This window comes from Chiloscyllium punctatum, chromosome 5, assembly GCF_047496795.1.
Source record: "Chiloscyllium punctatum isolate Juve2018m chromosome 5, sChiPun1.3, whole genome shotgun sequence".
NCBI lineage: Eukaryota > Metazoa > Chordata > Chondrichthyes > Orectolobiformes > Hemiscylliidae > Chiloscyllium > Chiloscyllium punctatum.
This window is the reverse complement of record NC_092743.1, coordinates 82262142-82287158: the sequence shown is the minus strand read 5'-3', so window position 1 is coordinate 82287158 and position 25017 is coordinate 82262142.

The window sequence follows — 25017 nt, the reverse complement described above, 5'->3', positions numbered from 1 at the left end:
CTTTGGATTGTGTAAGGAAACCCATGCAGACAATGTGCAAACTCCACACAAACAGTTGCTTGAGGCAGGAATTGAACTGGGGTCCTCTGGTGCTGTGAGGCAGCAGTGCTAACCACTGTGCCACCATGCCACCCAGATGATAGTGGTGAGTTTAACCAAAGGGTCACCACACCTCAGGCAAGGCCTGAGGTTGAGAAGGAGGTCATGGTGACCTCAGCCAGTATAGGAATTGAGCCCACTCAACAACAGATACAATGTTTGACAACCTTATTTCCATCTTGTTGTTTGGTCAACCTTTAACTCTCTGCCTCTTCTGTTTTAATTATCAAGTTACCCGACTTCTTTCAATAATAAACGTATTGGTGTGTTACCTGTCAACAATTTTATTTTACATAACATCCTTGACTTCCTGTCAGGGTCCTTACTATCTCTTCATCCTTTTGATTTTAGCTTTAACAATCTTTACTGATAACGTCATACAAAACATAAAAAAATTACTGGTGCTATCATTATATAGTACATTATATAGTACAACTCTTGGATGTAATGCCATACCAATGTTGACCTCCCAGCTTCTATGGTGTTCCAGCCTCTTGATGGTTTGCTTCACTTGTTTAATGTCTTGGAGCATGTGTATAATGTGTTACTTTTTTCTGTTAGGTTCTCATTCTACCATGATGAGTTTTAGATTGACAGAGTTATATGATATCAAATGAGTGGGATTTCTAGAATTGCTTCATTGTCCAGGGGCAGTTTTATCATGAAATGCAACATGTGATGGTGCCCTCAAACCAGATTTTTTTAAAGCAACTTGTTTCCTTTTGAGTTGGAAACATTTAGAATGTGTTCTGGTATCGGGCATCTTGATTATCAAGCAGCCACAAAACCAACCTATGGTTGTGGCAGTGTCTTCCCTTGATTTTGTAGGCTACAGTATTTCATCACTCTTCTGAGACCCTTGTCTTATTTTATAATTCGGTGACTATGTTACAAAGAGCCAAATGAGTATGGCATTCTATGTTCAGTACTCTCCCAAATTCTGCCATTCTTAGAAGATAGGATGGATCTTCATTATCTGTTTATGAATCTGGACCAGGCCAGAATTTTCAAAGAGTCTCCTTGACTATATCTAGTACAATCCAAAGTTGGCTCTCAATCTTCCAAAGGAACGAATGCCAAGAACATGCCCTCCTCCCTTATCATTCACTCACTCCTTTTTTAAACTCTATCTCAGTTTCCATTTCCTCGCTCCTTGGCCACTTCCTTCCTCTCCCTCCCCTTGCTCACTAATTCCCTTCTTATCCTCTTCCTCCTTCCCTCCTTCATTTCCTCCTTCCCTCCTCCCTTACTGTCTCACTCCCTCTCTTCTTCACTCTTTCACTTCCTCTTCTCTTCAGCCTCTCCTCTCATCTTCCTACTTTCCCTCTCCTCTTCAGTCCTCCTCTTCTTCCTTTCCAGGACCATCACCATTAGTAGTGTGTCTTGAGTGATAGCGAGTTTTGAGAGATTTGTAGCTCAGGTTGAGGTTCTGGATGAAGGTTTGCTCGCTGAGCTGAAAGGTTCATTTTCAGTTGTTTCGTCACCATACTAGGTAACATCTTCAGTGAGCTTCTGAATGAAGCACTGGTGGTGTAGCCCACTTTCTATTTATATGTTTGAGTTTCCTTGGGTCGGTGATGTCATTTCCTTTTTTTTCCTTAGTGGGTGGTAATTGGGATCCAAGTCAATGTGCTTGTTGACAACTTGGACACAGGCATATGTGGATGGGTTAGTAAGTTTTCAGATTATACTAAAGTCAGTGGAGTGGTGGACAGTGTGGAAGAATGTTGCAGTTGAAGATAGACTTGGATAGACTGCAGCACTGAGCTGAAAGGTGGCAAATGGAGTTCAGTGTAGATAAACATGAAGTGATTCACTTTGGGAAGAATAACACGAAGGCAGAATATTGGGTCAATGGAAAGATTCTTAGTAGCATGGATGTGCACAAGGATCTTGGTGTCCGTGTAAATAGATCCCTGAAAGTTCCTACCCAGGTTGATAGTGCTGTTAAGAAGGCATACAGTGTATTAGATTTTATTGGTAGAGGGATTGAGTTCCAGAGCCATGATATCATGCTGCAACTGTACAAAATGCTAGTGCAGCCTCACTTGGAATATTGTGTGCCGTTCTAGTCACCCTATTACAGAAAGAATGTAGAATCATTGGAAAAAGGTGCAGAGGAGATTTAGCAGGATGTTGCCTGGTCTGAAGCAAAGGTCTATGAGGAAAGGCTGAGGGATTTGGGTTTGCTCTCATGGGAAAGAAGAAAGCCAAGAAGTGATTTATTAGAGACATACAAGATGATCAGAGGATTAGATAGGGTGGGCAGTAAGAGTCTTTTTCCTAGGATGATGACAACCTTCCTGTACAAGGGGACATAGCTTCAAATTGAGGGGTGATAGATTTAAGACAGATATTAGAGGCAGGTTCTTCATTCAGAGAGTGGTAAGGGCATGGACTCCCCTGCCTGCCAATGTAGTTAACTCAGCCACATTAGGTACATTTAAACAGTCCTTGGACAAGCATATGGATGACGATGGGATAGTGTAGGGTGATGGGCTTAGATGAGTTCACAGGTCAGCGCAACATCGAGGGCCAAAGGGCCTGTTCTGCACTGTATTGTTCTATGTTCTATGACATAGCTGTGAGGCTGGGTCTCAATGACGGATTACTGACCATCAACAGCAGCAGAATTGGACTTTATCTCAATCTACAAGCTCCTGGCCCAACACATCCCCATTAACCATTACCATCAAGCCAGGGATCAACCCTGGATCAATGGAGAGGGCAGGAGGGCATGTCAGGGACACTGGGTATACCTTAACATAAAGTCTTAACCTGTTGAAGCTACCAGACAGGACTAGTTACATGTCAAACATCTTAAGCTGCAAGGGATAGATAGAACTAAGTGATCAAAGAATCAACAAATTCAGATTTAAACTGTGCAGTCCTGTCACATCCAGTCATAAAGGCTTAGTACAATTAATCAACTCACTAGAGGAGGAGGTTCCACCAATATCCCTATCCACAATGGTGGAAAGGCCCAAAAATATCATAAGATAAGCCTTAAGGTAAGACTGAAGCATTTTCAACAATCTTCAGCTGGAAGTGCTGAATGGATGATCCATCTTGGCCTCCTTCAGTGGTCCAAAGCTTTACAGGTATTTGTTTTCAACCAATTTGATTCACTTCATGTGATGTCAAGAAATGGTTAGAGGCGTTGGATATTACAAAGGCTTACCCCTCCCATACACAAGCTGTTCCAGTATAGTTACAACACTGGCATCTTCCCGATGATGTGGAAAATTGCCCAGGTATGTCCATAAAAAGCAGGACAAATCCAGCCAGGCCAGTTACTGCCTGATCAGGAAACTGTCAATAAACAGTAAAATGATGGAAGATGTCATCAACTAGCACTAACAAGCAGAACCTGCTCAGCAATAACTTGCTCAGTGACACCCAGTCTGGGTTTCACGAAGGACATTCAACTCTTGACCTCAATTCAGTCTTGGTTCAAACATGGACAAAACAGCTCGATTCCAGCATTGATGTAATAATGGTAGCCCTTGATATCAAAATTACATTTGAGCAAGTGTGGCATCAAGGAGACCTGGCAAAACTGGAATCAATGGGTTTCAGGTGACAAACACTGCTGCATGGAGTCATACCTGACACATAGGAAGATGATAGTGGTTGTTGGAGATCAGTCATCTCAGCTCCAGGACATCTCTGCAGGTGTTCCTCAGGGTACTGTCTTATGCCCAACCATCTTCAGCTGCTTCAATGACCTTCTGTCCATCATAAGGTCAGAAGTTAGAATGTTCACTGATGATTGCACAATGTTCAGCACCACTTGTAACTCCTCAGACACTGAAGCAGTCTATGTTCAAATGCAAAAATATCTGGACATTATTGAGGCTTGGTCTGACAAGTGGCAAGAAACATTCACGCCAGGCAATGATGACTCCAATAAGAGACAGCCTAACCACTGCGCTTTGAAATTCAATAGTATTACCTGCTATAAACATCCTTAAAGTCACCATTGATCGGAAACTGAACTGAACTCACCACATAAAAGCAATGGCAAAAGATGCAGGTCAGAGTGCTGAGTTACTCACCTCCTAATTCTCTAAAGCCTGTCCACACATAAAGGGACAAGTCAGGAGTAGAATTCAAACTGTCCACTTGTCTGGATGGGCGCAGCTCCATCAATGCTCAAGCAGCTTGACACCCTCCAGAACAGAGCAGCCCACTTAATTGGCACTACATCCAGAAACATACACTCCTTCCACCACTGATGCTCAGTGGCAGCATTGTGTACAAGACACACTGCAGAAGTTCACCTAAGATCCGAAGACAGCATCTTCCAAAACAAAAATCATTTCCATCTAAAAGTTGGTGGCATTGTGGCTTAGTGGTTAATACTGCTGCCTCACAGCACCAGGGTCCCGGGTTTGATTCCAACCTCAACCGACTGTCTGCATGGTGTTTGCACACTCTCTGTGTCTGTATGGGCTTCCTTCAGGTGCTCCAGTTTCCTCCCATAATCCAAAGATGCGTAGGTTAATTGAATTGGACATGCTAAATTGTTCATTAGTCAGGGGTAAATATAGGATACTAGGGTCAGGGAATGGGTCTAGGAAAAAGTAAGGACTGCAAATGCTGGAGCTCAGAATCAAGAGTATATTGCTGGAAAAGCACAGCAGGTCAGGCAGCATCTGAGGAGCAGGAGCATCGATGTTTCAGGCATAAGCCCTTCACTAGGATTCCCAAAACGTTGATTTGCCTGCTCCTCAGATGTTGCCTGACCTGCTGTGCTTTTTCAGCACTACACTCTCGACTATGTAAATGGGTCTGGTGGGTTACTGTTCGGAGGGTCTGCATAGACTTGTTGGGCCAAACGCCTGTATCCGCACTGTAGGGATTCAATAATAATATAATAATAATAATAATAATGACAATAATTCTATAAAATAAGGACAGGGACAGAAGATACATGGGAATAGCATCACCTGCAAGTTCCCCTCCAAACCATTCACCATCTTCACTTGGAAATATATCAATATTCCTTCACTGTTATGAGGTTGAAACCAGGAATTTTTTCCTCAAGGAGGTCAACCTAAAACATATGTACTGTAGCAATTCAGGAAGACATCTCGCCACCACCTTGTCAAGTTTAACTAGGGTTGGGCAGTAAATGAATCTATACAAACAAATGTGCTGATAGAGTTGCCTAGCAGCAGCCAACTGCTTTTCTTTACATATGAGTCTGTTGTTTGAAGAAAGACCTCCAATCGAGGAAGACCATGCCACTTTCAGGAAAAGCAAAATTGCTAAATGGAACTAGCTGCAAAAGGCTCTCTGGCTGTCTCACCATCTCCCCTTCTCACTGTCTCCGTGAGCTTGATTTGAAGATCTCATCGATTTTGAGGCTTTCAGCATTTGATTTATTAGAAATTGGTCAGACTGAAATGTCTCCGTTTCATCCTATGAGTTTGGACTCTTGGTCCACTGAAGAGATTTTCGTTGCCTTTGAAGTCCATAAGATCACTGCAGATTGCATTGTCTTATCTGTCGTGTATTTGGAATTAAGTGAATATAGTTTCATTCAACATAGTAGCTTGGTTGGTAACCAGTTTTGCCATTTGTTGTAATCATATATTTGCTTCCAATTAATTATTTTTGCATGAAGTATGAAAGGCTGGTGGTCATTGCTTTTATTCTGACAAGGAGAATAAATTGTCCATTTGGTATTTAAATAATACATTTTCACTGCTAATACAGCTTTTGAAGTAGTGGAGCTTGATTTCTGGAGCATATTCCTTTCAGTGTTATAATAGCCTGAAGAACAGTGTTCTTTTGTATTCAGCACTCTTGAAACTAATGACCATTCTAACTGGAAGGAAATGCTGACAAGACCAGCATTGCCTTTACTTTGAAGTTAAATAGGTGTGTTTAATTCTACTCGAATTGTTTCATATACAGTTTGTCCCCATACAGTAAGTGACAGTGTCTTGATGATTTGAAGTTGTTCACTCCTCTGAGCCACAATAATTTTCCTATCATCCTGTTGTCAATAACTGAGCATAGTTGAGTCTTTGTCTTCAATTCAAATTCACCAAAGATTTCACCATGCATGTTGCTTGTCACTGCACAATGATATAAATTCAGCCTGGCACCTTAGTAGCTTTGTTACTGGATTAATAATTTAGAAATATGGAGCAGAATTTTAATTGCTCGGGTGGAAGGTCAAGTGCAGTTGGCACTGTGGGTCAAGCCCCAAAATATGGCATTGGGTGAGAAATATTATGTGGTCACACCTTCTAGATTGAACTGTGGCAAGTAATGGGAAAGCATCATGAAGCTGCCAGATAAGTAATTTTCAATATAAAAATAAACAAATAATTTTACTGTCAAAAGATCTTGACTTTAACAGTCAGTGCACAGTTTTCCTAGGGTTATGGAGGAATTTCAAGGAGAGACTACATTGGACAATCACATTTAAGTTGGACAATTTAAAAGCTTCTCAATCATTAGTAGAACCACTGAGCTGCTGCATTGCCAACTTGAAAAATATGTGCTCAAGAAGACATGATTTGAGAATGTGATTTCACTGTATCTTCCTTCAAGTTTTTGGAATTCCTTTCTTCTGCTGTGCACTTTTCTCATCTTGACATTATCTTAAAGACAGAGGATCCACTTCCCTGACAGGACAGAGCAACAATGCATCAGGAAGTTCAGGCTTTCACCATATATTATTGTTAACATATCTGCAACATCCTTGAATTAGACTGCCTTCCAAGGAAGCCATATGGCTTGCATTGGCAGAGTCTGTTAAGGTTTGCACTGTCCTGAATTTCTTTACCTCCATCTTCTAAATTCAGTGATTTTAGATTTTTAGATTTTAGATTTTATTGTCATAAGTACTTAAGTACAGGAGTACAGTGAAAAGTGTGACATGGCATCACCTTAAGGTACCAAGGTACCTAGGTGCAAAGAAAGCTTAGTTACAAGGCAGTAAGAGAAACAAAAATTAATCATTACTTCATAGAATGGTAGAAGAATAAAAAGGTAATAACTTACAATTAAGTCTTCCATAGTTTAAAGTAGGAAAATAAAGGAATAAGTTAAAAGTTCAGTAGTCTTTGAGTTCTCTGCTTATCTGCTCTGCTGTCTGTTCTTGACACTGCGCCGCGGATACCATCGCTGCTGCTGAAACTTCAAACTCTCCAATCTCCCCGGTGCCTCAGGAATATGTCCAGGTAGGATCCACTCACACATTGAACCAAGACACTGCCATGAGCCGCTGAGAGACCAGCTGATATACCAGGCTGAGACCCAACGAGAGTTTGAAGGTGCCACCTGCAGGATAGATCAATTTATTGCGCAAGTTTGCAAATCCCAAATGATTGACATTTGATTGCTGAGCCCACCATTTAAGACTACTTTGATAAATTAGGACCCCAGTCTTGTGCAGAGAACTATCAGATTGGCTACAATAGCTAGTTTTCTCCCAGGTGCAGGAAGTCATTGCTATCTGCAGGCAATAAATATGGCCTCAGATCAGCTGGAACCTTTACTGAGTACAAGGGATTTCAATCTCTCAATACTTAACTCATATTTGACAATCAAAACACTGTTGCATATGTCTGTACAAGGTATCCTGGCAGCTGCTATCATTCATTCAATCTGTATCAGCTGCTACAATCCCTCGAAAGACTGAACTTTAAAAAAAAATTCAACCTTCCCATTAATAGCTGAATCGATGAAACCAATAAGATGTTCACTGGAACAAACAGACTAAAAGCACTATTGGGAAAAAAAAACGCCATCATTGAAAGTTACTTATACAGGCACACAATCCTTTGTCCAAAATCCTTGAGGCCAATTGTTTTTTTTTGGAATTTTGCAGATTTCAGAATAAATGACATTTTCACAGTGAAATAAAAAAAATGACCGAACAGCAGACACACGTATGAATAGTACGAGCGCTGAGACACAATTGATGCTTGCCAGTGCTGGGCCATGCTGCCATGTCATGTTTGAGTGATGTGTTCTGATTAGGTGTGGCGTTGGGTCTCCCGTTTGCACACCAAAATGATGCTCCCCAGTCCATGAAAAGAATTTCAGATTTTGGAGCTTTTCAGATTTTGGAAATTTGGATAAATGATTGTGTATCTGTACTTTAGACTCCAGAACAAAACCTTCAACTCTACCATATGCTAGATTTAGAAATGATTGTGTCCTTTGCAAGGTTTAGAGAAACTGTTGAGTCTTGGCTATTAGTAAGACAATCTTACTAATGTACATACTTTCTGTTGCTGCTTACAAGTCACTGTTTGTGGATGATCCTCGAGGCTCTGCAGCTGCACACAGTTAAGCAGAGCTTGGACTGGCCTTTGGTGACTCCCCACTGCTCAACCTTGGCCCTCACTTGGTCACATGCACCACAAACCATGAGAAATCTATCTACTTCTCCTGTCCATCAGTCCAAACATGCATACCTCACTGGGTGCTGTAGTATCAATTCCATGAGTGACTCATAAGTGCCAAGTGGCAGTGTCACTTTACTAATGCTGTATCTAGGCAGCCCCATCTCTCCATTGCCAGTGCTCAACATTTGCGTTATTTTGACAGTCTCTCGGGCAGCAGGATCACCCCTGCTTCTCTTCCTCTCTATGGAGTTGTGAGAACATTGAGACAAAGCAGAGAGTTATGAGCATGAAAAGTTGAATGCGTGGAATGGGATCAATTATATTGGGTGACTAGGGATATGGTTGAGAAAGAGCATTAAGCATTCAGGTGGAGATTTGTGGAAGTATCTATAGGACAAAGGGAATGTTTCTCAGAGAAATATTGGGTAATAGGACACTATGGAGGTCAGAGAGATGGATGGCACCTGAACCAATAGACATGTGTTGAGGTGGTTAAACATATTTGGATGCTGCACCTGGATACATAGTACTGCAGAGCACAACCGCTGCTACTTTCAGTCAATTCTGGCCTCTCCTGCTGACAACATAACAAAAATACTTCCTATGGGTCTTGGTCATGCTCAGCTTGATCTCTGGGACAGAGTCAAAGAATGACTGGGCATGGGACAGCAACTTTCCAACGTCCTGTACCTGTGCAAGCATTGCAGTGTTTAGGTCACATACAGCTATTCACACCCTTTTTAATTTGAACTCCTGTGTTGAGTCAGTGCAAATCATGATCATCACATATGTGCAGACATCACAAAATGAATATTATTGATTTACTATTCTGGACATAACTCTTCTGCCTTCCATTTAAATGTAAATCAATTCCAGATTGCTAGCATTGGTGAATTACACTCAAATTTCTTTGGTTTTCATTACCAATGATTTTGGGGGGAGAATCCCATTTATTTGCACAATATCCTGGTTTTTAATCTGAGACTAAATAATTTTCTCTTACTTAAATTTACCATTTTGACTCATTCATGAGCTGTGCTGAGCATTACCAAACATATGATGTTTTAAAAATCATATCAAATATAAGTCCATATTTTAACAAATTTTGTTTGTTTGAATTTTTTGGTCCAAGCAGCAGTTCAGTGATTACCTACAATAACCTGTAACATTGGGCCTCAATCACTTCCATTATTATGAAATTATTATATAATCAATTCAAAAAGCAGTCCTATGAATGGACGAGTCTAAAAAATGTTCAATTTTATTTCAGCTAAACTGTTGGGATTAAGTTCTAATTCTTATGAACATTAAAAGGAATTTGAATGACACATGCCTGTATATTCCTGTGTGTACAGACATCCTGCTCCCCATTCCCTTTATCTTGAAATGTTTAAACTGTGTGGTGTTTTCTTTTTTTTCTCAAGATCATAAAACTCCTTTATTTTTCATATAAGAAAACCTTAGAATGGCAGCATCCTTCTAATCTTGCTAATAAGGTTGAGTTGAAATGTGATATCTAAAATCATAAAAGAAACATTTGTGACTGATTGTGAGAGAGGAGCTAATCATCCCTCCTCACCTAATCATAGCAGAACAGTCATATGACCCAAAATGCATTCTGGGATCCTACGTAACTCCTGATACACTAACTCCAAGAGATTGGCTTAGAAATTTTGAACTTATAGAGTCATACAGATGTACAGCATGGAAACAGACCCTTCGGTCCAACCTGTCCATGCCGACCAGATATCCCAACCCAATCTAGTCCCACCTGCCAGCACCCGGCTCATATCCCTCCAAACCCTTCCTATTCATTTACCCATTCAAATGCCTCTTAAATGTTGCAATTGTACCAGCCTCTGCCACTTCCTCTGGCAGCTCATTCCATACACGTACCACCCTCTGCGTGAAAAAATTGCTCCTTAAGTCTCTTTTATATCTTTCCCCTCTCACCCTAAACCTATGCCCTCTAGTTCTAGACTCCCCAACCCCAGGGAAAAGACTTTGTCTATTTATCCTATCCATGCCCTTCATAATTTTGTAAACCTCTATAAGGTCACCCCTCAGCCTCCGATGCTCCAGGGAAAACAGCCCCAGCCTGTTCAGCCTCTCCCTGTAGCTCAAATCCTCCAACTCTGGCAACATCCTTGTAAACCTTTTCTGAACCCTTTCAAGTTTCACAACCTCTTTCTGATAGGAAGGAGACCAGAATTGCATGCACATTTCCAACAGTGGCCTAATCAACAGCCACAACATGACCTCCCAACTCCTATACTCAATACTCTGACCAATAAGGGAAAGCATACCAAATGCCTTTTTCACTAACCTATCTACTCCACTTTCAAGGAGCTGTGAACCTGCACTCCAAGGTCTCTTTGTTCAGCAACACTCCCTAGGACCTTATCATTAAGTGTATAAATCCTGCTAAGATTTGCTTTATCAAAATGCAGCACCTCGCATTTATATGAATTAAACTCCATCTGCCACGTCTCAGCCCATTGGCCCATCTGGTCAAGATCCTGTTGTAATCTGAGGTAACCCTCTTCACTGTCCACTACACATCCAATTTTGGTGTCATCGGCAAACTTACTAACTGTACCTCTTGTGCTCACATCCAAATCATTTATGTAAATGACAAAAAAGTAGAGGACCCAGCACCGATCCTTGTGGCACTCGACTGGTCACAGGCCTCCAGTCTGAAAAACAACCCTCCACCACCACCCTCTGTCTTCTACCTTTGAGCCAGTTCTGTGTCCAAATGGCTAGTTCTCCCTGTATTCCGTGAGATCTAACCTTGCTAATCAGTCTCCCATGGGGAACCTTGTCGAACCTTACTGAAGTTCATATAGATCACATCTACTGCTCTGCCCTCATCAATCTTCTTTGTTACTTCTTCAAAAAACTCAATCAAGTTTGTGAGACATGATTTCCCACACACAAAGCCATGTTGAATATCCCGAATCAGTCCTTGCCTTTCCAAATGCATATACATCCTGTCCCTCAGGATTCCCTCCAAAAACTTGCCCACCACTGAGGTCAGGCTCACCGGTCTATAGTTCCCTGGCTTATCTTTACCGCCCTTCTTAAACAGTGGCACCACGTTTGGTAACCTACAGTCTTCCGGCACCTTACCTGTGACTATCGATGATACAAATATCTGAAGTAGACTTGGAGATATTGACAGTTCTGCTGCACTACTTGAATAATTAGTCTGAAAATATTATGCAGAAAATCCCTGGAATAGAGTCATAGTCATAGATACACAGCAAGGAAACAGACCCTTCTGTCCAACTTGTCCGTGCCGACCAGATATCCTAAACTTTGTTTGCCAGCACTTGGAGCATTTACCTTGAAGGAGAACTACAAATGCCTGATACATTCTGGCTAACTAGACAAAAACTTGCATTGAACCTCCCAGAGGCTCTGAACAAGAGCAGAAGTGCCACACTACAGAATAAGCTTCAGTACAGATGAAAATCAAACTCACTCAAGTCTTTGGAAAGTGGTTACAGTTCAGCTTCTCAGGTTTTATAAGATAGTCATGGGTGCATATTTACTATGGGCAGCACAATGGCTCAGTGGTTAGCACTGATGCCTCACAGCACCAGGGACCTGGGTTCAATTCCAGCCTTGCGTGACTGTGTGAAGTTTGCGTGTCCATGTGGGTTTCCTTTGGGTGGTCCGATTTCCTCCCACAATCCCAAGATATGCAGGTCAGGTGAATTGGCCATGCTAAATTGCCCATAGTGTTCAGGAATGTGTAGGTTAGGTGCATTTGTCGGGGGTAAATATAGGATAATAGCGTAAGGGAAATGGGTTTGGTTGGGTTACTCTTTGGAGGGTCAATGTGAACTTGTAGGGCCAAAAAGGTCTGTTTCTATACTGTAGGGAACCTTAAAAAACATCAAAATATTGAGATGTGGAAACTTTAACAAGTTCTCAATATCTTCAGTCAAGAAAGACTGAGAGAGATGTGTAATGTTTAAGTGCAACCTTTGATGTTCTTCTTCCTCTCAAGGCCCGGAAATATTTTGAAATGGAACCTAATGCCAGAAAGCTTTGCAAGGCAACCATCAGACAGAGCTGCACCAATATACCAGTCATTAATTACTGGAAAAACCTGGCAAGTAACCCCTTCTATTCTCCAGAAAGATTTGCTTAGCTGTTTTACCAAATTCACTTTTCTGGAATCAATAGGTGCGCTACAGACCATAAACTATTTACTTCAATCCTTGATTAAAAGCCCTTTCATTCAGAATGTGTTCTCACAGTTCAAGATTTTTTTCACAATGTTCAATTACTACAGATATATATTCTCCACAACATCTGTCAAAAGTCCATGTTCAAGAGGCGTCTGCTTCTAGTCTCTTCTGAGAATGGAAACAACAAATTCTGGAGATCACAGCAGGTCAGGCAGCATCCATGGAGAGACAGAGAGCAAGCTATCATTCAGAGTTTAGATGACTCTTCATCCATGGCTGCTGCCTAACCCGCTGTGATCTCCGGTATTATATGTTTTCAGGACAGATTCCAGCATCTGCAGTAACTTGCTACTACATTCTATTCTGAGGCTATTTTGTGATTTTTGTGCACTTCAATCAATCTATGCAGCAATTTCTATGTCCCCTTTTATGTCTGTGAGGACTGCAAAGAGGAAATTTACTTCTTGTACAACTGAAGGTTTATTCTACTGTACATGAGCATTTTTTAATGCAACAGTCATTTCTGGATCTCCGATCAGCAATTGCAAAAGCTTTCGTAGTTTTCACACTCCCTTTTACTCCATTCTACTAGAACATGAACCTTGCTTCTTCACTACCATTTTGAACACTTAAGCTTGCCAGTAGCTTTCCCTGTATGCCCCACAGTTGTCATCCTGAAATATTTGCTATTTGAGCTTGCATTCTGAGGGATTGACCATTGGGTGTTCTAACTTTGACACCGCAAAGGTTTTTGGCATTGAAAAAAAAAACAATTCAGATAGATTGATAATAGTGAAGACTTGCATCTAGATCTAGCCAAGCTATTTCCAGCATGATTGAAACACAACATGCATATGACAGTGTGAAAAGGTAGCCAGGTGTGACTTGTCCACAAAAGCAATATAAATTCAATCTGACCAATTACTGTGCCTGTAGTCTACTCTCCATTATCAGCAAATTGTTCGAAGAAGTTATTGACAGTGCTGTCAAGTGGCACTTACTCAGCAGTAACTAGTCAATAATGCTTAGTCTAGGTTCAACCATAGCCACTCAGCTCCCAACCTCACTGCAGCCTTGAATAAAAAAAAATGAAAAGAACTTGAACTTTGAGGATTGGTGAATGTGACTACCCTTAATTTGAAAGGAAAGATTTGACTAATTGAGCGGTCAAGGAATCCTTTAAAAAATTAAAGATGACGGGAATTAGAACAGAACAGAATCCCTACAGTGTGGAAACAGGCCCTTCAGCTCAACAAGTCCACACTGACTCTCCAAAGAGTAACCCACCCAGACCCATTCCCCTCCCCTACATTTATCCTTATCTAATGCATCTAACCTACACATCCCTGAACATATTGGACAATTCAGCATGCCAATTCACCTAGTCTAGACATCTTTTAGATTGTGACAGGAAACCAGAGCACCTGGAGAAAATCCACGTAGACACAGGGAGAATGTGCAAACTCCATACAGACAGTTGCCCAAGGCTGGAACTGAACCATGGCCCCTGGCACTGTGAAGCAACAGTGCTCACCACTGAGCCAAAGGAGCTCTTAGCTGTCCTTCTGTGCCCGTTCTAATTGGCCAGATGGCAATATTTAGTTAACTGAAAGTCTAAAAGGAGAAGGGGTGGCTTAGGATGAAAGGAAATTGTTGTGGGTTGGAAACAGAGGGAGTGGTCTATGGATACACTATTGGCAGCTTGCAACTCATGGAAGCCTGTCATGACAGAGAGGGTTAGCTGTGAGGCTGGCAGTATTGGATACGCTGATGTGCTGCAACATGACATGATATGGTATCTGGGATCTTTCTTTCTTTATAAATTGTCCCTGTCAAAACTGATCCATTCTGCCCACAAAATTTCCTGCAGATACAGTGATGGGCTTTCAACAGTGTATTCATACTGTAGTGATCGTCTGCCAGATGGACCTATAAGTTCCTTGATTGGGGCTATTAACCTTATCTAATCAGGGAGCCTGGCTAGCAGATATAAACAGGAGTGTCAGAGGTTCTGTTCACTTTCACAGCTCGCTCTATGGAAGATGGATTAGTGTCATGGACTGGTCTACATATAAATAATGGATGATTTTTTGACAGAATAGCAACCTCTGTGGAGTTAGTTCACATACCTGATGAGATGATATTTATATTAGCCCCAGTAACGTCATACCGAAGGCTTGCTTAAACTAAGCAATATGGATGCAAACTGTAACATACTTGCTTGAGCATGCCATACTCCAAGGAGACTCAATAAGATTAAGATTGTGACCTCTGTACCATCAGGTCATATGCCTTAATATTGTGACGACATCAAGAGGATGTCCTTCAAAGTATATTATGTGATGGTGATCAGAGAGATCACTCTCACATGCTGTTACGTTGTGAAATATCTGGATGAGGCCTGACTGCTACGGGCTGCTGATGGGTAAACATGATGTACTGGGTAATACTATTAATCTTTTTGTGGCAGTGCCACTGGGTTCTTGTGGTCAGCAACAAGCCTGAGGATTGGAAGCATTTTAGATTTCAGAAAAAAAGGATAACAATTTTGATCAAGAAAGTGAAAATATGGTATGAGATTAAAATTACAGGGAGGATAGAAACTGACCATAAAAGCTTCTATAATTATGTAAAAAGAGAAAGCTCGGAAAATTATAATGGGGAACAAAAAAAATTGCAGAAGCATTGAACACATAGTTTGGCACAAAAATAAAACAGGAAAGGTGGTTTAACTATGGCTTACAAAATTAATTATGAGTTGTATTACATCAAAATGGGAGACACGTAAAATTGCCAGAAACAGCAACAAGCTTGAAGGGTGCATTTTAGAATTTTATAAAAGAGGATAATAAATTGTGATGAAGCATTATACATGACTCAAAATATTAACTCTGTTTCTCTCCATAGATGTTACCAGAAATTTCTGTTGTTTTTGTTTCAGATTTCCAACTTTCACAGTATTTTGTTTTCATTAGATAAAAAGTTGAGGGAGAGAGAGAAAATAAGAGTATGAGAGTAAAATTGTAGGGACATAGAAACTGACTGTAAAATCTTCTGCAAGTATGGGAAGAGAAAAAGATTAGTAACACCTAATGTCACATGCCAGGGAAATTATGATGAGGTAAAAGAAATGGCAGAAGAATTGAACACACACTTTGGTCTGTCTTCACAAAAGTGGACACAGTTAGCTTCCCAAGGATAGGGAAGCTAGTGTCTGATGAAAGGGCAGAATTAATGGAAATCTGTATCACTAAGAAAATTGTGCTGGCAAAATTAATGGGGCTGAAGGCTTACACATTTCGAAGGCCTAATGATCTGCAGAAGGATGGGAGGAGATCTAGAATACTAAAAGAAGTTGCCCTTGAAACATTAAATGCATTGGTGGTTATCTACCAGAAATCTATAGACTCTGAAGTACTTTCTATAAACTGGAGAGTGGCAAATATTTCAAAAGGAAGCATGAGAGAAAAAAAAAGTTACACAGACCACTTATCCTAAAATCAGTAGTGGAGAAAATGGTGGAGTCTTTTATGAAAGACAACAGAACATTTAGAGAGCATTAAGATTTGGCAAGGCCACCGATAAGTTAATGAGAAGCAAATCATGCGTAACAGATCCACTAGAGTTTATTTATTCTTCTAATTACATCCTCAAAAAAAAGGAGAACCAGAGGTTGTAGTGTATTTAAATTTTCAGAAGACTTTTGACAAGGTACCTCATAAGAGGTTAGTGAGCTAAATTAACGCAAATGGAATAGGATGTAATATATTGACATGGATAAAGAACTAGGTAGGTAAAAACAATAACTGCAGATGCTGGAAACCAAATACTGGATTAGTGGTGCTGGAAGAGCACAGCAGTTCAGGCAGCATCCAACGAGCAGCGAAATCGACGTTTCGGGCAAAAGCCCTTCATCAGCTTTTGCCCGAAACGTCGATTTTGCTGCTCGTTAGATGCTGCATGGATAAAGAATTAGTCAACAGACAAGAAACAGAGACTGGGAATAAAGGGTCCTTTTTCTGTGGTAGGTAATACGAGCAGGGTACTGCAAGGTTCAGTGCTTGGGCCTTACCTATTCATGGTATGTCTGACCAGGATGAGGGAACAAAATGCAACACATCCAAGTTTGCTGATGTCACAAAACTGAGCTGGATTGTGAATTGAGAGGAGGTTTCAAGGTGACTGAGACAAATGAGTGGGCAATATGACTAACATGTGAAGTTACATACTTTGGTTTGTAAAGCAGAAGAGTTTCATTTAAACAGTAATATATTTGGAAGTGTGGATGTACAAAGGGATCTGTGTGTCTTTGTACACCAATTAGTAAAGATAGATATACAAGTTCAGTAAGCAATTAGGAAGATAAATGATATATCGGTCTTTGTTGCAAGAGTATTTGAGTTCAGAAGTAAGAATGTCTTACTGCAATTATACAGGCTTTAGTGAGACCAGATCTGATTATTGCATTCAGTTTTGGTTTCCTTACTGAAGAAAAGATGTACTTACATATAAGGGATGCACTGGGTGTTCACTCGGCTGATACGAGGGATGGTAAGAGTCCTAGAAGGAGAGATTGGTTCAACTGGGCCTGCATTCATTAGAGTTTAGAAGGATGAGAGATCTGTTTCACAAAGTAAGATTTCAACAGGGCTGAACAAAGAAGAAGGTTTCCCCCGGTTAGGAAGTATAGAACTAGGAGACACACAGTCTCAGAATATGTGATAGATCTTTAGCGACTGATATGAGGCTTTTTGTGTTTTTCTATTTCTTTTTAAAAGAGAGGGGTAATGATAATGATAGTAATGATAACAATAGTAATGATAATATAGAGTATATGTTTGCAAAAAATGTGTATCTGTAGTATAAAATTAAAAAGAATTGAATAATTACTCATTCAATAAATTTAACACTATTGGAATTTAAAACAAATGACACTTGGCAAATTTTAGAAAATATGTACACTGCAAAATTCAATGAAAACATGATTTAATTAGTTAATGAACAAACAGAATAAATTTTTCTCAAGTTTCTTGCTTGATTCCTCAACTGTTCCTTTGACTTCCCTTCATTTTTTTCAATTTAGCTCCCCCTCAATCGAATCCTCCATCATAATCATTTGCTTGCTTTTTTATCTAATTACCTGACATCTGTCTACTGATTCTCAAAACAATTTTACACATGGTAGCTTGAGGCACTTGTGCACTTGAGAGAGAATAGAAAAGACTCACTGTGAGGAGCTGTAGTGAGAAAGGTTAGATGCTGAGCTCAAACAGGGCCTTATTCAAAGCAGACATACAATTGCTTCAGTTTTCTTAATGTTTGGTTTCAGGGCCTGAGCTGTATTTTGGTAACAGATCCCAGTTAGCTGGGAAAACTAAATTAGGTTTATTTTTTTTCCCTGAATTCATTTAGGTGCATTATTTGAGCAAAAACTACCCTATTCTCCGTGTTTCATTATGGCACCTAATCCCTTTAAATCTCATGCAGTAGGCTTTGAATATAGTAAAACATTAATACAAGGAATTATGTAAAGCAGGTGAAGTTATGTCAATCCACACCTTTAAACAAAATTTGCAGCTTGCAATTTAAGAGTGGAATGGAGATAGATAATGAAAAGAACAGATAAAAGTAAATGGATGCAATTGAATTGATGAATTACTAGACCTGTCTTGATAATGTAACTCGTGAAATAAGATACACCTTAAATGTTCCCAACCTTTAGTTTTTTTGCCGCATGAAAACTCAATTTATATCTTCGTCTCTTTGTGGCTTTAAATAATGGTGTAAAACACAATTTGACTCATCATTATATCTGGTTCTAGTCATTGTGATGAGGAAGAGGAAGCTGGGATTGCATCTGACCTTCTCATCCTGTGTGAGAGATGGGGGCATGACAGAATGAAAACACATTTTACTATATCCTTGCCAAGTGTATATTAGAAAATACCCATCCCATTAAGTTCAAAAATCTGATTAAGTTCAAATGAAAAATCCGAGAAATTGAGAAAATCAACCAAGAAATTATTACAGCCAGCCTGATCCTGCAACAGGAAAGAAATAATGCTATGCATCCAATGCAGGACAGTGTATCATTTGAAGGGAAACTTCGAGATAATAGATTTTCAATCCACCTTCCATCCACCATCTGTCTTTGCTCCTCTCGGAAATGGATGTTGCATTTTGGGAGAAACAGCTACTTTCCCTTGACGCCTACAATTTAGAAATACCTTACCCAATTATCTGAGGTAGACAGAGCACTTTTCAGGGCTGAAAATAGCAGCCTTAGGCTCATTCATAAATTTACATGATGCACAGTGAGCAATGATCTAATTGGGGTTGACATTATCCAGTGAAATACCTTTGATATATCCTATTTTGTCAATAAGGGAGCAAATGGTTCATATTTTATTTCCAAGGTTGCTGACAGCACATCAAGGCATGCCAATCCCAATGCACATATTTGAAGTTGGATTTGTGGTAAGTGATAGGGGAGGCTATGGTCTCACGATATTATTATGAGACTAGTGATTCAGACACTCAGGCAACTTCACTGTTATTCATATTGTATTTCACCTGCCATGCTGTTGCCAATTCACTCTGCCTGTCCAAATCCCATTGGAGCCTCTTTGTATCTACCTGACAACACACATTGCTGTCCTGGTTTTGTATTATCTGCCAACTTGGAAATATTACAATTGATCCCCACCTCCAAATCATTGATAAAGATTGTGAACAGCTGGGGCCCAAGCACTGATCCTTTTGATAGTCCTCTGCTTTTAGCCTGCCAAGAGTAATTGATACAGTTATTCTGACTCTGTTTAATTTTCAGTAATCATTCCTAGTCTATTAGCCTTATCTAGTTTTATTAACTAGATTCCTTTGTGGATACTTATTGAAAGCCCTAGAAAATCTAAAAATGCCATATTCCATGAGTTCACTTATTTATTCTCCTTGTATTATTCCCAAAATACACTAGCAGATTGGCCAAATTTCACCGTGGGCGGCACGGAGGCACAGTGGTTAGCACTGCTGCCTCAAAACCCCAAAGACCCGGGTTCGATTCCCGCCTCAGGCGACTGACTATGTGGAGTTTGCACGTTCTCCCCGTGTCTGCGTGGGTTTCCTCTGGGTGCTCCAGTTTCCTCCCACAGTCCAAAGATGTGCAGGTCAGGTGAATTGGCCATGCTAAATTGCCCGTAGTGTTAGGTAAGGGATAAATGTAGGGGTATGGGTGGGTTACGCTTTGGTGGGTTGGTGTGGACTTGTTGGGTCAAAGGGCCTGTTTCCATACTATAAAGTAATCTAATTTCCCTTTCATGGACCATGTTGAATCTGTCCAATCAGATCAATATTTTTGAAGTATCCAGTTATCACATCTTTTATAACAGGATCTAACATTTCTTCCTGGTAGTTTTCCAATTCCACTCTTCATCCTCACATTAGGTAACATTTTTAACCTTTCATCTACCTTAGCCTTCTACTCAGACCAATAATCACATGTAATCTCTCTATTTTCACCAAAAGTATTACTTCTGTTATTCCCCAAGGGGGTCACAGTGGCTCAGTGGTTAGCACTGCTGTCTCACAGTGCCGGGGTCCTGGATTTGATTCCAGCCTTAGGCGACTGTCTGTATGGAGTTTGCGCATTCTCCTCATGTCTGTGTGGGTTTCCTCTCACATTCAAAGATGTGCAGGTTAGGTGAATTGGCCTTGCTAAATTGCCCAGTGTTCAGGGATGTGTAGGCTTGGTGCATTAGTCATGGGAGTAATAGAGTAGAGGAAGTAGGACAGGAGGGTCCCTCTTTGGATGGTTGGTGTGGACTTGTCAGGTTACATGGCCTGTTTCCACATTGTAGGGATTCTATGATCTAAGCTTGATGCCCTCCTCTTCCTCATTCAAAATTAATCATCTGAATGAACAATGGCAGCTTTTGCAAGCCTGTGATTGGTAACCAGTTTTACTTAAGCACCAGCTCTGTTGATGGTCTGTTGCTAAATTTTCAGAACATAATCTGACATATAGAACTTAATGAACAGAAACTTTCACCACTTCAATATTCCCAATATTAGCCCTTGCCTTAGCTCTTCATGCCTGTTACCTCTAGGTTCAACTACTCTACTACTCCTCTGGCTAATCTCCATTCTATTTTATGTAAATCTCAGGTGGTCCAAAAATCTGCTGCCCATGTTGTAACTCACAGCAAGCCCTATTCTGCTAACAACATTGTGCCCATTGATTTGCATTGGATCTTAGCCAAGTAAAATCCCGCCATTAAACTCTCATCTTCATTTTCAAATCTTTCCTGGTTTTGTCCTAATGAATTGTATAATCTACTCCAGTCCCACAGCTGTCTTAGATATCTGCACTGCTCCGATTCTAGTCTCTTGCATGTTCCCAATAAGAATTGCTGCCCCATAGGTTGCCATGCCGATCCTTAGAAGTCAAGCTTTGGAATTCCCTTCCTACCATTTTCTGCTTCTCTACTTCAATTTGCTCCTTTAAGAGGGTCTTTTAAAAACTGCCTCTTTCTATGTTCATCTGAGGCAATATCTCTTTGACGTCATTTTTTGTTTTATAATGGTCCCGTGAAGTGCCTTAGGACATTCAATTTTAGTAAAATCACTAACATAAATATATATTGCATGTTAATGTAGTTGCTATTGATGCTGCTGTTGTAATTGTTAGCATAACCATAATTGCAATACTGCAGCAGATTTCAGGAATAAACATCAAACGATGGTAGGCAGGTGTTGATCTGCACTTGCTCTGCCAAATAAATTGAAACATTAATTTCATGATACTCTGTACTCCTCAAACACAAATATAGAATGTTGTCTTCATCTGCAACAATCTTCATAATTTTCTGTTGCTCATTATTGAAACTGTTTTAATAATATCTCTTGTATGCAGCCTACTGACTAGTTGTTAGTGAAGGAAGGAGAGATTCTTTTTCAAAAGCAAATATTGTGCAGCATGAAGCAGTTAACAGGCAACCACCGATATTGGAAATTGGAGTCCTCTTTGAAAATGAACTCAATATTTTATATTTGGTATTCCTGCATAGCATGAGGGTTACAGCAGTAACTTTCCTTCTACAAATATAAACAATTTGTAGCAGATGAAAACAAAGGCAAGCTTATAAGAATCACTAAGATCTTCATGTTCTATTAGGATGATGTCAAAGATTTATCAGGTGCTACACTGTCTTAATGTCAATGCCATGTCTAGGAAAACAGGATGATTTACTCATAGAAGGAAGAGGAAGTATTAAAATGGAGGCAGACAGAAATTCACCAAAGATCATTAGACATCACCTTCCAAACCCATGATTATTTCCATCGAGCAGATACATGGGAACACCACCACCTGCAAGTTTCATTCTAAGTCACTTACCATTCTGACTTGGAAACATATCACAGTTCATTCACTATCACAGAGTCAAAATCTTGGAACTCACCCATCCTCCTGCCCACAGGGCATTGTGGGTCAATGTACAGGATATGGCCTGCAGCTGTTCAAGGAGGCAGCTCTACCTTCTCAAGGGCAACTAGGCAAATGCTGGCCAGCCTGCAATTCCCATGTCCCATGAGTGGTAGAAAAAGGGACAATAGTCATCCTGACATTATGTGTAACTGCCCATGGTAATTAACCAAAAAGGTTCAGATAGGTGATTAACACATCATAGACTGCCAGCCCCAAATATAAGGTAAGAACAGGAATAGGAGGGAAATCAGGTAAAGAGAAGAAACATAGAAACAAGCCACCATCTTCTCAGAGCAGACCAGGAGTTCCCCCCTGTCAGCCTGAGAAAGGAATTAAAGACTGTTTCCACTGAAGACTATCACCAAAAACTGCAAAACATCAGGGATGAAAATTCCACCAATCTAAAACTACCTCTGCTTCTCTATTCGACAGGAACACTCAGGGATCAGAAAAGCAGTCACATCAGGGATAAATGTATTTCCTTTCTTTATCCAATAAAAAAACGCATTGTGTCTAAACTGGTGCTTTTTAACAAAGTCCATAAATTATCTGAAACTTGCTTACAAATGGTCTGTTGTAACTGTAATCACAATGCCCCTTCCCACACCATGCCCCGCCCCCCAAAACAAATCACCACAATGAATTTTAGTGCAACAGGAAAGTTATTGGGTTGTAGAGTCAGTTTATGCTTTAATGGATGGGTGAAAGAAAGAATACAGAAATTGTAGTCTCCTTATTATAGGTTCAATCCTTCAGTCACACAAACAAGGTATTTTTTCAATAAACTAACGTAAAGCTAACAGCTTTGTATTGATGGGAAATGTATTCCAACAAGTACAGTTTGCCTAAGTCTACAGACATAGCCTGAAAACAAACATAACTTTCATGATCAAGACTGTGTTTTGGGCAATTCCGTTATTCTGTTGTTTATGAACATACCACACCCATGTAGTAAATTTAATAGTGCCACAGAACTGGGTTTTCATCTCGGGCCAAGTCCTATCTAATTCTGTGTGTGAATTTCCTGCTACATACTTGCTTGCCTTGATTTTGCCAAAACCGGACATAAAGCAAGCAAGATCACCCCACACTGCATTCAGCCCAATGAAATCCCTTACTGGCCAGTTAATGGCCACTTCAGGACACTCTTGTACTGACCTTGGATTTTTGGCCATTGTGAGGAGGTCAGCAATAGAGGGAGAGATCAAGAGGGGAGAAGAAAGAAATTGTCCCCTATAGTCACCCTGTACCAATTGGAGGGTCCACCCCTACCATCCAAGGTATGTCTTGACCTTTGCAACCTTTGACCCAATATCTTTTATTTTACCCCTCCTCTCGTAGCCAGCAACAAGAGCCTCTAAGCCTTATCTTGCATTTTTCTCCCACCTCTCTGTTTCCTGCAACTGCATGCAGTCCCAGTGGCTTTACAGGGCCAAGTGACCTGGTAGCCAATCAGCTGGTTGGTAACTCTTTGAAAATTCCCTCTTCAACCAATTAACATTCCTCGGTGTGTTAACTGATCGTGGAACATCTATTTGGGTCATGTATGAGTTCCTACCAACTGCTTTACTATTGTGGAAACCATACTACTCATTAAAATTAGTCCTAGTTATAGATCAAAGAACATAAAACCATGAGTCATAGCAGCAGAAGTGGGCGATTTAGTCCATTTGGACATAAGCCCTGTCTGCCATTCAATAAGATCAAGGCTGATCTGATAACTTTCAACTCCACTTTCCTGCCATTTGCCCATAACTCTTGAACCCCTTATTAATTAAAACTCTGTCTTTCTCAGTCTTGAATATACTCAATGACCCAGACTCGACAGCCCTCTGTGGTAACGAATTCCACAGATTCACCACCTTCTCAGAGAAGGCATGTTTGGATCAAGTGGGTGATAACTAACTCTGAGTTTGTGCCCTACCAAACCTCTCCTCATGAGAATATTCCTCCATACTCTGATCAACCAAGGGAACTTCATCTGAACTGTCTCCAATACTAGTATATCTTTCCTTAGATAAAGGGCTCAAAACTACTCACAGTATTTTAGCTGTGGTCTGACTGTGCCTTTTTTAGATTTATCAGGTCCTCTCTATTTTTACATTCCATTCCCTTTGAAAGAAAGGCAAACACTTCAGTTTTTAAATTCTATTTACCTTCCCAGTTGATTTGCATATTAGCTTTTGTGATTCATGCACAAGGACTCTCAAATGTCTTTGTCTGTAGCTTTCTACAACCTTTCTCAATTTAAATAATATTCAGCTCCTCTATTCTTCCTACTAAAGTATATAACCACATACGTCATTGCAATATTTTCTGTGTGTCAAGTTTTTACCAACTCACTTAACCTGTTTATATTCTGTTTACACTCTTGTCATCCTCATCATCTGCCTTCCCACTTAATTTTGTGACATCCACAAACTTGGCTATAGTACATTCACTTTCCTTATCCAAGTCATTAATGCATAGTGTATATAATTCTGGTCTCAGAATTGATTTCTGTGGCACTACACTAGTTACTGGTCACTATTCTAAAAATGTCTCCTCTATGCCAACTCTGTCTTCTAACAGTTAGCCAATCTTCTGCACATGCTCATAGAATAACCTTTATTATCACATGTACTTGAATGTTTGTAATGTCACTGCTTTGGCACTATCTTAGGTACTGGATACCTAGGTACAGATACTTAAGTATTGTTTTACAGAATTGAAAGAGTAAAAGATAGAAATAGGACATTTTTAAAAGTTGTGAATTACTCAAAGTCCAGAATAAGAATAAAAGTATCTTTAAAAAATACTTAAATTTCTTTTCCCAATTTGTGCCCACTGGGCTTCAGAACTCAAGGCCTTGCTGCTT